The sequence below is a fragment of the Glycine max genome, chromosome 14 (assembly GCF_000004515.6).
Source record: "Glycine max cultivar Williams 82 chromosome 14, Glycine_max_v4.0, whole genome shotgun sequence".
Classification (NCBI taxonomy): Eukaryota; Viridiplantae; Streptophyta; class Magnoliopsida; order Fabales; family Fabaceae; genus Glycine; species Glycine max.
This window is the reverse complement of record NC_038250.2, coordinates 33,148,631-33,164,675: the sequence shown is the minus strand read 5'-3', so window position 1 is coordinate 33,164,675 and position 16,045 is coordinate 33,148,631. Positions and strand designations below refer to the sequence as shown.

The window sequence follows — 16,045 nt, the reverse complement described above, 5'->3', positions numbered from 1 at the left end:
GCTCAGCCGAGGAGTGTTGCGCTTAGCGGATGGCTCGCTAAGCCAGCAGATTGGCTTAGAGAGAAGGTGAAAATTAACACTTCACAAACTTGCCTAATTAACCTGAAATTGAGAGAAAATGATTATTAAACACACAAAATAGAATTACTAAGTATTTATTACCTATCTTTAACTAAAAGAACTTATAACAATAAATTGGAGGAGTTTGATACAATTTACACAAGTTTTAAATACAAAAGTTAGTCGTATTCACCAACTAACAATATCCATTACCACAAAGTCTACCGCAAAGATAAAATGTTTTACTCTGACCAACACATCTTCAATTACTTCATATGTTTTGGTAATGGAGCGGTCAACAAGTTGTAAAGTCATCCTAGTGGGCATGATCTCCAACTCTCCCAGCCTTTTGCACATTGAGAGTGACATTAAATTAATACTGGCTCCCAGATCAATAAGAGCCTTTCCCACAGTGACTTCTCCAATCAAACAAGGAATGGTTACACTCCCAGGGTGGAAGGATCTTTTGAATCACATCACTACAATTTCCTTCCACAAAAATGTTTTCCTGGTGAGTATACTTGTGTTTCCTTGTTAACATATCCTTTAAAAACTTGGAGTAGAGTGGCATTTGCTGTAAATCTTCTCTGAAGGGCATGGTTATTTCCAGTTTCCTAAAAATCTCGTGAAATGGCGATCCTTCTCCTTCTTGGAGGGTACCACAGATATGATACTTCCGCACCTTCATTCACAACTTTTTCTCTTTTCTTCTCTCTAGCTTGTTCACTTCTACTCCTCTCTTCATTCTTATTTTTTTCATCTTTTTCAATTTTTTCATTTTCATTTTCTTTTTCTTGGTCATTTAATTCTTTTTTCTTGACCATTATTTGTTTTTGTTTTTCCTGATTGCTTTCACTTCTCACATCATCTTTCTTTTCATCAATACCTTTCTTTTCAGCAGCTTTCTTCTTGGATACAATACTATCCTCAACCTCCGCCTCCACAAACCTCTTACTCCTTGTCATCACAGCTTTACATTCCTCCTTGGGATTCTTTTCTGTATTCGCCACAAAACTATTGGATGACTTGTCAGCTATTTCAGTGCTGACTCAGTGCTTTTATGATTTGACATTGTTACCTTCATAAACTGAGTCAAAGTCTCCTCCAGCTTAGTAGTCCTCTAAAAGATGTTAGGCCCTTGTTGGATTGGCCTGTTAGATGGTCCACCCTGGTCTTTGTTGAATTAATTGCTAGGGTGCAATCTCCACTGTCCTTGTTGGTTATAAAGACCCTGCTGGAAGCCTGAAAATCCTCCTTTAGTATATCCTTGTCTCTGTTGATTTCCCATATAGTGAACTTCTTGAGTGTTTTCTTCAATGGGAATACATTGGCTTATTTCATGAGCCTCACCACAGATGGTACAACCTGTAATCTACAAAATAGAAGAATGCGTAGGTTGACCAATAGACATTTTAGTTGTCAACTTACCAAGTGTTTCTGTTAAAATCTCAGGTTGCCTAGAAAGCAACTTATTCTGTGCCAATAAAGCGTCATGTGATGATAGTTCTAACAAGTTTTTCTTTGTGGGTTGATGAACTCTATCGTGCAGAATGGCATGATCATTGGCTGGCATATTCTCAATTAGCTTAGTTGCTTCTTCAGGGGTCTTCAGCTTTATTTTTCCCTCTGCTGAAGCATCTAGTAGTTGCTTGGTTTGTGATCTCAGCCTATCTATAAGCATATTCAATTGAATTGGCTCAGAGAACCCATGGGTGGGAGTCTTTCTCAATAAACCTATAAACCTCTCCAACGCTTCACTCAAGGACTCGTCAGGGAACTGATGAAATGAAGAGATTGCAGCTTTCCCTTCCACAGTCTTTGACTCTAGGAAATATTTCTTCAGAAACTTTTCAACAACTTCTTCCCAGGTTTTCAGACTGTTACCCTTAAATGAGTGGAGCCACCTCTTGGCTTCTCCTGCCAAGGAAAATGAAAATAGACTGAGTCAAATGGCTTCATCTGGCACGCCTGCAATCTTTACAGTGTTACAGATTTCAATGAATGTCGCCAAATGTGCATAGAGGTCCTCATTTGGTAGTCCTTGGAATAAATTCCCCTGTATTAAATGAATCCAAGAATGAGGGTAGTTTATGTTGTGAGCTTGCACTTCAGGATGTGCAATGTTGGTAAAGAATTGCGGCACTAAATTGCTTGAATAGTCCTCAAGGGTAACTCTTTGCTAGTGCTCATCAGTCATGGAAATGGCTTCGGGTAAATAAGTTGTGGATTCCTTTGATGATGGTGAGTCAGATGATGAAGAATCAGAAAAATGAGTTTCTTCCTCAAGAATGGACACTATTGTCCTGTCTTGCAACAATTTTCTTCTCCTCTCGACTCTGTTCCTTCTTAACGTAGCTTCAATCTCCAAGTCCAGAGGAACTAAATTGCCTGTGGGAGATCTATGCATATAAAACACTAACAGCAACAACGGTTATCCAGTTCAAGAGGAAAACAATAATGAATAGAAAGTAAATATTCACAGTTTATCATAGAATAAAGAATAGACACCTAGGACTGAACTAACTTTCCAAATAGAAAGAATTTCTCTGGCAACGACGCCAAAAACTTGTTCGGTCGCGGCAACTGCACCGGATCGTGCAAGTAGTATAAAATGGTACGAACCGAGTATCGAACTCTTGGGGAACTTGTGTTACTTGGTAAAGCTATATTCAGTGAATAGGTGTCTAGTATGAAAAGAGATGTGACAACTATGCGCAGGTATGTAAACTAACTATTAAAAGGAAAATCACGTGAGTAAAGGTGTGTAAAGACAAGTAGACAACACGTTGGTCTTCCTAGTAGGTGCCTAATGTTAAAAGGATATTCTCTACTTAATAATGCTCATGTGTTCTATGGTGTCTCCTGAAATGCTAAACCCCGATTCCTCATGATAGTCTAGCCTAATCCTGATCAAGCATCATCCTCAGATTCCTCTTGTTGGACTAAACTTGACCAAAACTGCATTAAGACAAACATACAAATAACTAGGTTACCATACCCCGATTCCTCGTGGTAATACGATAAACTAGCCCCGTCCTATCAAGTTCTAAGAATCAAACTAGTTTCCACTGTTGAATGATCCTAACAAAGCATACATCTACGTGATCAAGGCAAAAACACACTGAAATGACGTACAGATAGCACAAAGAACACATAAAACATCATTAAATAGATATACAGGTATTTACATCAAGTATCTACAAGGAAGAACCAACAGAGGATTTAGATCTCCATATCTGGGAAGCTTCTTTTACAACAAAGAGAAGAGAAAGGTGAAGGATTGAAGAAATACAAGTAGTGGGGATGTCTCCTCCACCTCTAGAACCTCACAATCACTCATAGACTCATCTCAAGCTCTTAGGATTGAAAATCAGCACTTCACAAACTTGCCTAATTAACCTGAAATTGAGAGGAAATGATTATTAAACACACAAAATGTGAATACTAAGTATTTATTACCTATCTTTAACAAAAAGTAATTACAACACTACAAAATAACCATAAATTGGAGGGGTTTGATACAATTTACACAGGTTTTATACACAAAAGTTAGTCATATTCATCGACTAATAGTTTCACACTTGCACATTTGAGAAGAAAACTCATTCGACTAGGAGCTCATGGAAAATGCCCAAAGACAATTGTAATAGTAGGGTACATTTGATGTTAGTCGCTCATGCAGACTCCTTAGGATTCCTTTTGAATCCAAGGGTGACCTTTGTTGTATAAATTCTTTTGGGATCAGCCCATGCCATCAAGTTTTAGTGGGATCGACAGGCCCTTGGCATCACTCTATAATCTTAAATAAAAAAATTTTCACTTGGTCATACACCAAAGTGTAACCATTGCCATCCTTCCATGGTGCATGCGATCGGTCCCAAAGCCTCGTATGTTCTTGTTGTGCAAAATAATTGAAGTTTTTAAAAAAAAGAAAGGGGAAACCCCTGGGATCAATATTTCAGTTGATTGATTAAATGTCAAATGGCTCCATTGTCGTCACTCCAAAATTGTCAAGTGACTAAATCAAACAAAACATACAATCTGAGGGAGTCCCCGAAGAGATTTGCAAAAAGATAAGATGAAGTCTCATGAGTTATCACGTCTTTTAGAAAGAGACAGTCAATCTGTTTTTTCCACAAAAAGAAAAAAACACAAAAATAATCAAATCAAAATCAAAATCACAAAAATAGGAAAGAATGTCATGAGCATTACACAATCTTCATGATTCAAAACCTTTTGCATTACTAGCATTTCAAGACAAAGGTTGCATGCATCTGCATTCCAAAAATCATGTTCATATTAGGCTATAAGTGTGTAGATTTCTCCTTATATACATCTCAAGATAAGAATTAAGATAGACTCTTAGAAAAGTTTTTGAAAAGCAAAAATGATTGGCCAAGTGAGTTTCTATCTTAACAAAAACTTTTCCAAGCATTTTACTCTCTGGTAATCGATTACCAGAGGCTGTAATCAATTACCAGTGGCCACAAAGCTTTATGGAAATGTTTTCAAAGTTATTTTCAAAGTTTTCAAAGCTATACTCGATTACCAAAACTATGTAATCCATTACCAATGCTTTAAAACGGTTAAAAATGATTTTGTAAGTGTGCAATTGATTACACATCATATGTAATCGATTACGCCAATGCTGTAATCGATTACCAGAGAGGATTTTCGAGAAAATCTGCCAACAGTCACAACTTTTCATTGGATTTTTGAATGGCCATCAAAGGCATTTAAATAGGTGACTTGGGCACGAATTTTCTTCAGAGTTTTCACTGTTCACAAAAGGCATAATCCTCTCAAACAAAAATCTCTTATCTTCAAAAATTCCTTGGCCAAACACTTGTGTTATTCAATAAGTAATTGAGGGCTTCATTGTAACATTTGTCTCTTTCAAGAGATATCATTTCTTCTTCTTCTTCTTCTTCTTCTTACTTCTGAAAAAGGGCTAAGAGACTGTGAGTCTCTTGTTGTAAAGCATCTGAGCACAAAGGAAGGGTTGTCCTTGTGTGTTTCAGAAGGTGTAAAGTATTTATGAGATAGTGCAACTCCCAAGCAGATTTCTCGGGGACTGGACATAGGCAACGGACTTTGCCGAACCAGTATAAAAAATGTGTTTGCACTTTCTCTTCCCTTAAACTCTTTTATTTTTTGTTGCTTATTGTTTCTATTTAGTATGTTTAATTTGAATTATTATTTAGGAATTCATTTTAAAAGGAATCTTGGGACTTGGGTTAAAATCAAAGTAGAATTTTTAATTGGGGAATAGTTTGTGATATCTTAATTCAACCCCCCCTTCTTAAGATATCTGAGGCCACTTGTTCAACAAGTGGTATCAGAGCTTCATTCTTGTACAAAGTTTAGAAGCTTCAAGAATTAATGGCCTCATCAAACTACTTGTTCCCCGAAGGCAATTCAATTAATAGGCCTCCCATTTTTAATGGTGTGGGTTACCACTATTGGAAAACCTGCATGCAAATCTTCATAGAGGCTATAGATTTAAACATTTGGGAAGCCATAGAAATAGGGCCTTATATTCCCACCATGGTTGCTGGAAATACAACAATAGAAAAGCCTAGGGAAGATTGGAGTGAGGAAGAAAGAAGACTAGTACAATATAACTTAAAAGCCAAAAACATAATTACATCTGCCCTAGGAATGGATGAATACTTTAGGGTATCAAACTGTAAAAGTGCAAAGGATATGTGGGATACCCTACATGTAACACACGAAGGCACAATAGATGTTGAAAGATCTAGGATAAACACATTAACTCATGAATATGAACTATTTAGGATGAATGCAAATGATAGTATACAAGACATGCAAAAGAGGTTCACACACATAGTTAATCATCTTGCATCTTTAGGAAAAATATTTCCAAATGAGGATCTAATAAATAAAGTTTTGATATGTCTAAGTAGAGAATGGCAACCCAAGGTAACAGCCATCACAGAATCTCGAGATTTATCTAGTATGTCTCTTGCCACATTATTTGGTAAATTACAGGAACATGAGATAGAGTTGCAAAGACTAAATCAACATGAAGAAAATGATAAGAAGTAGAAAGGGATTGCTCTTAAAGCCTCATCTTCAATCCAAGAAGAAAGTGATATGGAAGATTCAATTGACTTGGATGAAGATGAAGAACTTAGTCTCTTTGTCAAAAGATTCAACAAATTTCTTAGGATGAGAGAAACTCAAAGAAGACAAAACTTCAAACCTAAAAGAAGGATTGAAGAATCATCTCAAACTCCAAGATGCTATGAGTGCAATCAACTCAGACATCTGAGGGTTGATTGTCCAATCTTTAAGAAAAGAATGGAGAAGTTCAAAAACAAGAACATTGGAGAAAATAAGGCAAAGAAGGCCTACATCACATGGGATGATAACGACTTAGAATCGTCTAATGATTCTGAAAAATAAGTGATTAATCTATGTCTAATGGGAAAAAACTATGAAAGTGACGAAGAGGTGACATCTTCTAACAAATCTATTTCTTTTGATGAGTTACAAGATGCATTTGCTGAATTACATAGTGAATTTATTAAACTTGCAAAACTTGTTTCTTCATCTAAGAAAACTATTTCAGATTTAGAGAAAGAGATTTCAAAGTTAAATAAAGAGTTAGATCATCTTATGTCTGAAGTGTCAATCTCTAAATCAAGTGATAAAGTTAATGCTTCTACTATGACTATTGAAAAAGAAAATTCATGTGAATGTTGTAGTAAATATGTAGAAGAAATTAAAAATCTGAAAAACTCACTTGCCTAATTTTCAAGTGGCAAAAACAACCTAGATATTATATTAGGAAAACAAAGATATTTTTTTGATAAAGCAGGAATTGGATATAAACTAGAAAAACAACAAAAGTTTTATATAAATTTCTTTTCTTCCACACAAAAATATAATTTTCCTTTCATTACATGTTTTTACTGTGGAAGAAAAGGGCATGGCATATCTGCATGCTATTTTAGGAAAAATTGCAACAATATTAAAATGATTTGGGTCCCAAAAGGATACATTGTTCACACTAACACTCAAGGACCCAATAAAGATTGGGTACCTAAGTCACAATGTTGATCTTGTAGGAACCCTTGAGGAAAAAGTGGTACATAGATAGCGGGTGCTCAAAACATATGACGGGAGATGCATCAAAATTCACACATATCTCTCCCAAGAAAAGTGGGCATGTAACCTATGGTGACAACAACAAAGGTAGAATTCTTGGAGTTGGAAAAATAGGTACAAATTCTTCAACCTCCATTGAAAATGTTCTACTTGTTGAAGGTCTTAAGCATAGCCTGCTTAGTGTTAGTCAATTATGTGATAAAGGCTATCTAGTATCATTTGATTCTCAAAAATGTGTCATTGAACATGGACATGATACAAACATAAAGCATATAAGGTTTAGAGTCAATAATGTTTACATGATAGACTTAAGTAAAAAACTAGGTGATAATCAATGTTTTCTTAGCAAAAATGATGATCCATGGCTATGGCATAAAAGGATTGCTCACATTAACATGGAACACTTAAACAAATTAATTTCAAAAGATTTAGTTGTTGGTTTGCCAAAACTAAAATTTGAAAAAGATAGACTATGTGATGCATGCTAAAAGGGAAAACAAACTAGAGTTTCATTCAAATCCAAAAACATTGTTTCAACTACTCAACCTTTACAATTATTACACATGGATTTGTTTGGCCCTTCTAGAATCATGAGTTTTTGTTATAGTTGATGATTATTCTAGATACACTTGGACACTATTTATCACTCATAAGAATGATGCATTTCAAGCATTCAGGAAACTTGCAAAAATGATTCAAAACAAGAAAAATCTCAAAATTATATCTATTAGGAGTGATCCTGGGGGTGAATTCGAAAATAAAGAATTTGAATTATTTTGTGATAAGCATGGCATTGAACATAACTTTTCCGCACCTAGAACCCCTCAACAAAATGGAGTTGTTGAAAGGAAAAATAGATCTTTGGAAGAAATTGCTAGAACCTTATTAAATGACACTCCTCTTCCAAAACTTTTTTGGGCTGAAGCTGTGAATATTGCATGCTATGTCATGAATAGGGCTTTAATAAGGCCCATTTTAAAGAAAGCTCCATCTGAACTGTTTAATGGTAGAAAACCCAACATTTCACACCTTCATGTTTTTGGTTGCAAATGCTTTGTATGAAACAATGGAAAAGAAAACTTAGGAAAGTTTGATGCTAAGTCAGATGAAGGAATTTTCCTTGGTTATTCCTTGCATAGTAAAACTTATAGAATATATAATAAGAGAACTATGACTATTGAAGAATCTATTCATGTTTCCTTTGATGAGTCTAATACTATTCCTCCAAGAAAGGATATTTTAGATGATATTGCAAAATCTTTATAACAAATGCATATTTATGAACAAGATTCTAAAGGAAAAAGAAAAGGAAGCAATTAAGATCCTCCAGTAGAAGCCAAATCAAATGATGAACTTCCGAGAGAATGGAAAGCTTCAAGAGATCATCCCCTTGACAACATTATTGGTGATATCACAAAAGGGGTAACTACTAGACATTCTCTTAAAGATTTATGCAATAATATGGCTTTTGTGTCTATGATTGAACCTAAAAATTTAAATGAAGCCATAATAGATGATCATTGGATAGTTGCTATGCAAGAAGAAGTAAAACAGTTTGAGAGAAACAATGAGTGGGAACTAGTAGAGAAACCTGAAAACTACCCCATCATAGGAACAAAATGGGTATTTAGGAATAAGTTAGATGAACATGGCATAATTATTAGGAATAAGGCTAGATTAGCTGCAAAAGGGTATAATCAAGAAGAGGGAATAGATTATGAAGAAACATATGCTCCTTTTGCAAGATTAGAAGCCATTAGAATGCTTTTAGCTTAAGCATCCATAATGAATTTTAAGCTTTATCAATTTGATGTTAAAAGTGCTTTTCGAAATGGCTTAATTCAAGAAGAAGTATATGTTGAACAACCCCCAGGTTTTGAAATGTCAGATAAGCCAAATCATGTTTATAGATTGAAAAAGGCTTTATATGGTTTGAAACAATCCCCTAGGGCATGGTATGAACGTCTAAGCAAATTTATTTTAGAAAAAGATTTTTCTAGAGGAAAAGTGGATACCACACTGTTCATAAAGAGAAAGCATGATGATATTCTGTTGGTTCAAATATATGTTGATGATATAATCTTTGGATCCACTAATGATTCACTGTGCAAGGAGTTCTCTCTTGATATGCGAAGCGAATTTGAGATGTCGATGATGGGAGAACTAAATTACTTCCGGGGGTTACAAATCAAGCAAACTAAAGAAGGTATATTCGTCAACCAAGCAAAATACTACAAAGAATTGATCAAAAGATTTGGGATGGAAAGTGCAAAGCACATGGCTACACCTATGAGTGCTAGCTGTTACTTAGATAAAGATGAATTCGGTCAGTCTATAGACATGAAACAATATCGAGGTATGATTGGATCTCTTCTCTATTTCTTTGCTAGTAGATCGGATATCATGTTTAGTGTATGCATGTGTGCTAGGTTCCAATCCAACCCCAAACAATCACATTTGAGTGCAGTAAAAAGGATCATAAGATACCTATTAGGAACAATCAATTTAGGATTATGGTATCCTAAGAACTCAACATGTAACTTAATAGGATACTCTGATTTTGACTTTGCTGGATCCAAAACTGATAGAAAGAGCACAAGTGGGACATGTCAATTTATTGGATCTTCTCTTGTATCATGGCATAGTAAGAAACAAAATAGTCTTGCTTTATCTATTGCTGAAGCAGAATATATTTCTGCTGGCAGTTGCTGTGCCCAAATTTTATGGATGAAGCAACAACTATCTGACTATGGAATCCTTCTTGAAAGTACCGACGTTGATAGTATTATCGTTAACATCGGTTTTTTAAAAACCGATGTTAACGTAAAATTACCAACATCAGTTATAGAAATAACCGATGTTGCTAATATGAATTACACCCAGAAAATGTATATTAATGTTGAAAGTTAACATCGGTTTTTACAAAAAACCGATGTTAACGAATGTGTTACTATTGAATTTTAACATCGGTTTTTTAGTTAACATCGGTTTTTTTACAGAAAACTGATGTTAACGAATGTGTTGTTATTGACAGTTAACATCGGTTTTTTATAAAAAAACCGATGTTAACCACGTTAACATCGGTTTTTATAAAAAAAAACCGATGTTGTTTTCAGGAATTTGTTTTTAAATAATGTCTCTGTTTTTACAAAAAAAACCAAAATTTAACCTGTAAATTTAAAATCAGACCACACAGCACATAACATATATCATTTGCATTCTGTTTTCAAATAGATTTTAGCAAAAAACTAGCTATCAACAAAGGTTGTTGAATGTTAAGATGAAACAACAATTGTAAAAAATGTAATGCAAAGTATGTAAACTAATTAATTAACCTAAAGTTACATAGTTGCCTAACATCCTATGTTTGATTTCTAACTTTTAGATAATACTGTGCCCACTGTATGCGAAGTGCCTTGAATCTCTCTGCTTCCAATGGTCTAACTTCATTAAAATACTGCATGATCAAATAAAAAAATAAATTAATAATGTAATAACAATTATAAAAAAACCAAATTTGTTTGTAATAAACAATTACCGTCTCCCAATTATTCCTGAAAGATCCTAAGATTATCGTGGACATCCAGTGCATCACGTAGTAGCCACATTCAGTGATTCCTTTTTGTTTATTACACGAAATACATAATGAAATTTGGATATTAATTAAACGTTAACTACAATTAGTGTACACACATATAAAATATATATAAGTAGAACTTTTATTTAAATCACGTACCTTAACAACAATCCACCTAGCAGCAGCCTTGGATTTCGGTTGTGGAGTATCATCAAGTCCTTTCAAAGCACTAGTGTTGAATATGAGGAACATTAAAATATTAATGTTGTTGAGTTATGCCAATGAAAATGTATTGAAAACAATACTGACCTGTTAATTATTCCCTTAAGGTAGTTGTCTGGCCTGTTATGTAAAGAACAAAACAAGACAACTAGGTTTTCCTTAGGCAGAATGACGACCATTTGCCAGTGTCCGCTGCAGTAGAGACGAATATGGGTTATTGTAGTAGTATAGATTATTTAAATTCAATTATTGTGTTTGACTTACCCATTCAGGTAGACTCCAAGGTAAACATCTCGTTTTGAACTCTGTATCCAACTCTTGATGTAACTTTCGGATTCAAATTGTGATTGCCCAGATCTCTGAATGGACTGTGGCTCGAGGAATCCATACACATCAGAATTCCCCGCTCGCACACTTGTCTCAGTCAGATGGTTGTGTTGTTAAGTCAAAGTTAATTATGTATGAATTTAAAAAAATTACTTTGGTAATTAATAGTAATCTAAAATGACTTACAGAATCCACAACTGTATAACAGATATGCTGAGACATTGACCACCATGTGCAATTTCAGAGAGATCTTCGTGCTTTATATACAACGGGAAGTTTTGATTAAACACCCTGAATATGGTAGCATCCCACATAACCTGGAGCGACTTCAAAAACAGTTGTGGGATGGTCAATGTCATCAGGTACAGGGGATCATCGACCTCTTCATCTGGGCTTTCTAGAGGTTTTGCTGGAGACACAGCTGCCTGTCGATAAAACATAGTTAATTAGCAAGTTTTGATTGCAGTGAACAAATTAATTGAAAAAAATAAACATATAATCAGAGAAAAATACATGTTCTGATAAACGCTTCACAAGATGTGTTGGCCAAGCAAGGAAGGTGTTAAGTGTCTGCCCCACTAAGGTAACCTTGTCAGTGGGTACAAGAACGAGAGCCTCTGCATCTTTAATCTCCTCAACACCAACCTTGACTTGGCCATGCAACAAAGGGATGTTGTGAACTGTTGTGGATCCCACATAAAGTCTTCCTAGGGCAACCAGGCGGGAAGGATTTTCTTCAATATATAGCCCGCATTTGTCTGAGTCACCCGTCCCTGGATCGTTCCCTGAGGGAGCAACGCAACTCTCCTTTGTGCTGACACGAGGACCTGAGGGACCAAACTCTGGCTCTGGAGGTAGTGCAAGTCCCTGTGATTGCATCTGAGACTGAAATTGGGACTGCATCTGGCTGAAGGATTCCATCATCTTTCGAGTCACTTTTTCTGTGATTGACTCCTCCAGTTGGTCTCTGATTTGTTGGGTCAGCTGTTCTAGGTCTTCAGGAGGCATGGAGGAAGAACTGCGAGACGTTCGTGAAGCCGATCCAAAGTATTGCTTTATGGTGACACCGGCTCTGGTCGTCCAAAGAATCCTATACTGTCCAAAGAACAGCACGAACACGGCCAGGGTGCTCTGGTCGCCCAATGGCAACAGTCTGGATATCCTGACGTCCATGGGGGACGAACGATCCCTGTGACGCCTGCTCGTCCAAAGAATCCTATACCGAACACATATTGGTCCAAGGAATTCACAAAATACATAAAGATAATTACAATTATTAATTAAAAATGACTTACAATCCTGTCAGCTATTTCCTTTGCTGCCTCAGACGTCATCTGTCCAGTTTTCTTCGTGTGGGCCATCTTCCATTTCACGTGGCATCTGATGGGAGATGGAGGGTCAATGATTCCCTCAGTGCTTCCAGACTGGGCAGCTTCTTCCAGTCTTTTCTTTGTATTCTCAGCCATGAGCTTTTCTTCTAAATATTCATAACCCCCACGAGACAATACTTGGGGGGCAGTGTTTTGCTTCTGGGAGGCCTGTGCCTTTTTCCGCACATCCTGCAAAAGTTGAACATTAATGAAAATGATTATTACAATAAATTATAAGAAGTGATTTTGTTGTGGAAAACAACTAAAATGACAAAGTACATACCTCCCATGAGGGGTCTCTGCGGGTCTGACAAAACTGGGTCCATTTATCCTTGCTAATGCCATATTTTTCACAGACAATGTCGTCCGCACCGTCCTTGTCAGCTGCAAGTGCCCATTTCCTAGTCAAGTCAAATTTAAACTGCCTCCAGCGCTCGCCGACAATCTGAAGAATTTTCTTCTTTGTCCTACTGTCAGAAACTTCTGGGATTTCAAATTCCGCCTGACAAACAATAAATTAGGTTTTATTGTAAGTAAATAACAAATTTAGACTATTAAAGAAAATCAACAAAGAAAACTCAAATACCTGAATATCCTCCCATATCAAATCCTTCTGAGCAGTAGGGACTTCCTTCCAGGTGTCATATGTCACGTCGATCTTATCACGAGCTATAATCCCCAAATATGTTCTAATTTCTTCTTGTGTGGACCGTCGGCCTTGCCGGTAGCAGGATCGATGTTGACCACAGGTCTTTCTGCCCCAAGTGGTCTAGTGGCCAATGATCATAGCCGTGTCACCTTGCGTGTCCGCTTCAACGTAGATGGAGACGTTGATGTGTCTGCAGGAGGAGGAGGAGGCGAGGCAGGTGGAGTAGCCATGGTCCTTTAAAGAGAAAAAAGTTGAGTTAGTTAATATTATCAAAAAACATTGTATGAGTTAGACGATGTTAATTAATTCTCCTTCATCATGATCATTATGATTAGCACAAACATCGTTAGCTTCTTCTTCTCCGACGCTGTTAGAAGTCATTTGTGTAGACAAAGGACTAACATAAGTGTCCATGTATGAATCATCATCTTCTACATTAACACCAATTGTTTTCCCGTGTAGAACCACATACCACCTTTCATCACAAGGGTCTTGCACATAAAATACTTGCTTAGCTTGTTCTGCCATGATGAAAGGGTCATTTTGGTAAGCTAGTTTCTTTAGGTCTACCAACGTAAATCCTACATCATCAGTCCGCACACCAGTGTTGTTGTCAACCCACTTACATTTGAAAACACAAACAGTAAATTTGACATAGTTAAGCTCCCATATTTCATCAATGAAGCCAAAGTAAGGGATTGAAGCTACACAGGGATTGTCATCATGTACAGTTGCAAAGTGTTGAGATTCAGCCCTTAGGGTGACCCCGCTTTTTTGCATTGTACTTTTGTCGTCTTGTACTTTTGTGTAAAAGGAATACTTGTTTATGTCGTATCCTTGCCAAGTTATAACATTTCTTTTAGGCCCATGAGCTAGCTTTCTTAATGTTTCAGAAGCATTTTCGTCAGCAAAGATTGTATCTTTAAACCAATCAGAGAAAGTCTTGTTATGATTTTTCAAGACCCAGTTCTTTGACATTTTTGGATTACTTTGTTTGACTAAACATTCATGCTGAACTATGTATGGCAAAACTTCATTACTGTTGTTCAACACATACAAGTGAGCTTGTAACAAATCTTCTACACTTGGAGTGATAACATGCAGTCCTCTTGAACCCTTACCGCCCACTCTGTCGTCATGGCGAGACTCGGGAAGGCCAACAGGTTTAGCCTTTTCAATGTACTCTGAACAAAATTCAACGGCTTCTTCTGCGATGTACCTTTCAACAATAGATGCTTCTGGACGATGTAGATTCTTGGTATACCCTTTTAATATCTTCATGTAGCGCTCAACCGGGTACATCCAGCGCAGATAAACAGGACCACAACATTTGATTTCTCTAACCAGGTGAACAATTAAGTGGACCATGATGTCAAAGAAAGCAGGAGGAAAATACATCTCCAACTGGCACAGTATAATTACAGCCTCGTTTTCCAGGTCATTAAACTTGACCGGATCAATCACTTTGCTACATATGGCATTGAAGAAAAAGCACAGGCGAGTTATGGCTAACCTGACTTTGTTAGGCAAAATGTCTCGTATGGCCACGGCTAACAATTGTTGCATCAACACGTGACAATCATTAGACTTTAACGCCACCAGCTTAAGCTCCTTGATTTGCACAAGGCTCTTAATATTTGAAGAGTATCCTTGTGGGACTTTAACCCGGCGCAGACACTGGCACAAACTGATCTTCTCCTTTTTGGATAAAGTATGACAAGCTGGAGGCAAGTATATTTTTTTACCATCAGACCTTGGATGCAACTGCGATCGTATACCCATGTCAGCTAGATCTTGACGGGTATTTAGACCATCTTTCGTCTTGCCCTGAATATTAAGGAGTGTCCCAATGACACTGTCACATACATTTTTCTCTACATGCATAACATCAATACAATGTCTAACATCTAGATCAGACCAGTACGGAAGATCAAAGAAAATGGACCTCTTCTTCCATATGCAACTCTTACTTTTATCCTTCTTTTGGGTCTTTCCAAATACAATATTAAGGTGTTCAACCCGCTGGAAGACCTGCTCACCAGTTAACGGTGTCCGCGCAGTTTCATGCTCAGGACTTCCATTAAAAGCTTTTTTCAATCTTCTGTAAGGGTGATGAGCTTTTAGAAAACGGCGATGTCTAGTGTACACTGTTTTTCTACCATGTTTCAGTTGTACGTGGCTTGTGTCTTCTTCACAGATGGGGCATGCATGATGACCCTTAACACTGTAACCGCTGAGATTCCCATATGTTGGAAAGTCATTAATGGTACAAAAAAGCATTGCACACATTTGAAAAGTCTCCTTGTGAAACCCATCAAACACTAAAACCCCCCTCATCCCACAACTTTCTCAGGTCTTCAATCAACGGACTTAGATAAACATCAATGTCATTTCCTGGTTGTCTTGGGCCCGATATCATCATAGACAACATCATGTATTTTTGCTTCATGCACAACCAAGGCAGAAAATTGTAAATTACTAGTAGAACTGACCATGAACTGTGTTGAGTGCTTAAATTGCCATATGGATTCATTCCATCACTAGCTAGTCCAAGTCTAAGATTTCTTGCCTCTTTGCCGAAATCCGGATACAAACTATCAATCTTCTTCCACTGGGAGCAATCAGCTGGATGACGGATCATTCCATCAGATTTTCTCCCATTTGCATGCCAGGTAAGATCTTTTGCATCATCCTCATTAGCAAATA

The 16,045-nt window shown here is 36.8% G+C and overlaps 1 long non-coding RNA gene across 1 annotated transcript; it reads right to left on the bottom strand.

Moving 5' to 3' along the window:
* Nucleotides 1–10,377: 10,377 nt before the first annotated feature.
* On the bottom strand, nucleotides 10,378–10,786 carry LOC106795946 (uncharacterized). Its single transcript, XR_001384576.3, has 2 exons — nucleotides 10,733–10,786; nucleotides 10,378–10,651 (listed from the first exon to the last, which is right to left on the bottom strand). It is a non-coding gene; the product is annotated as an uncharacterized lncRNA (long non-coding RNA).
* Between the last annotated feature and the right edge of the window lie 5,259 nt (nucleotides 10,787–16,045).